Source organism: Fragaria vesca, linkage group LG4 (assembly GCF_000184155.1).
Source record: "Fragaria vesca subsp. vesca linkage group LG4, FraVesHawaii_1.0, whole genome shotgun sequence".
In the NCBI taxonomy this organism is placed as follows: Eukaryota; Viridiplantae; Streptophyta; class Magnoliopsida; order Rosales; family Rosaceae; genus Fragaria; species Fragaria vesca.
The window spans coordinates 7,537,809-7,539,817 of record NC_020494.1 but is presented as its reverse complement, the minus strand read 5'-3'; positions in this window follow the sequence as shown (position 1 = coordinate 7,539,817).

Genomic DNA, 2,009 nt, shown 5'->3' with positions numbered 1-2,009 from the left:
AAAGAAAAAAAAAGAAACAGAAAATTTCAGAATTTAATATAATTGTTAAAATAATAATATTAATTGAAATAAAATTAACGAATTTTTTTTTTTTTTTCACATTTCACAACTCTTGAGCAATGAAATACTTTGTCGCCTAAGTGATTTTTATTTGTCGCATCAAAACATAAGCGAAGAAATATAATTCGTTGCTTCATATATATTTAAGCGACGAATTAGTAATTATTGTCGCTTAATAACCTATGAAACGCGTCATATGCGACGAATCTTAAACGACGAATTTATCATCACTTAAACTCTTAGACGACAAATTTTAGAGCTTAGACGATGAAATGTACCCGTCACTTAAGTAATTTTTTCTACTAATGATTGATTCAGCAAAAACCATACATAATAGCTAACCTTGTTGGGTTGACAAAAAAATATTACCGAAACAACATTGCTTTGTTTCACTTTGGGGCGATAATGAAGCGGCTGAAGACGCTGGACTTCCATATAAGAGAGAGATGGCAGCGAGGAAACTCTAGTTGCTCTAGGATCGTTCTACCACTATTGTGAAATGAGTGAGAATGGTGATAGAGCCCGTAATAGGAATTACTGCGTAAGACTCGATCTAATGTACGAATGCCGGTGATGGCTCAGCATAGAATAATGACGGAGGAAGGAGCACCCACCGACGTAGGTGGTGGAGATTGGGTGCACAGATCAAATGGGTCTAACCCTATATGGGTTTACAAATTGATTCTCAAGCCCAATTGGGTGGCCAACCCAATTGCTTGGAGGTGGGCTCTTTATGACCCAAAATGATGAGATCTAACTCCTTGGGGTTTGGTCCAGCAAAATCAGTTTGGATTAACCAAACAAAGAGTGTGCACTTCGATCCCTAACACTCCTTCAAGCCTTGACTCTAAGGGCACAAACAAATTTCAGTAAGTGTTAGTGCATTGATAGCTTGGCAGACTGTGCGAGCTAGATGCAACAAGATAGTTTCATAAGACTTGGAGTACCGCAATTGAGCGCCTTGGATCTAGTTTTATATTTCTCTAGTATCTTGTGTGTGGCTAGTTTTTATCCTCTGCTAAGTTCACAATAAGTGAGTTAAATGTCTAATGTAATGACATTATATATTGTGATCCTTGTGGTCATTGTAACGAATCCAGATCCTCTCCTCATGAGAGAGTCCTCATACTTTCTTATAAATCAATCTCAGCCTTTTATTTTCAACCAACGGCTAAGATCTTTTTAGTTAATACTAAACCCTATTTTCACATTTACCCAACTTACCTCTCTCTCTTCTCCTCAAAATATCATATCGTGTTAAAAAAGAATCTTAGAATCAAAACCAAGATCGATCGATCTCTCTCTCTCTTCCGTAGTCGCATCTCTATGCCTCCCTCCGCCGGCAATGACCTTTTCCGCGGTCGCCGGCCCACCATATCTGGCATCCTCCACCATATCCCAAGTTTTTTTAATCTTCATTACTGGAGTTTGAGGTTCGATCTCCATCTCAGATTTTAGTTTTTATATGTATTAGTATACGCGATAATTCTTCATCTGGGTTTATGCGTTTCTTATCTAATTTGATTGCATTGGCTGCTGGCTTGTGTTTATTCCATTTGAATTATAGTTTTGAGATTGAATCTCACTTTTGTGCATGTTCTTTTGATTGTTAAATATAGGTTTTAAAAATGGAAAGTTTGTGGGAAAAAACAACAATAGTTTGGAGAGATCAAAAAAGATTTGAAACCTAAATATTATATAGAATTTGATTATGAGATTGATGCATTTAACTTTTATAACGCGTATGCTCGCAGTGAAGGCTTTAGCATTAGAAGAGACGGTTATGCCATGGATAGAAAATGTCACTACGCCAGATAATGCATCATACGACGGGGAAAAAACGTCGTCTGTTAAAGGTCAAATCCGTTGTTAATCCGATCGCTGTCTGATCAACATGTCGCACAACGGCTAAAAAGAGCTTGTTTGACTAACTGACACACAACACTACA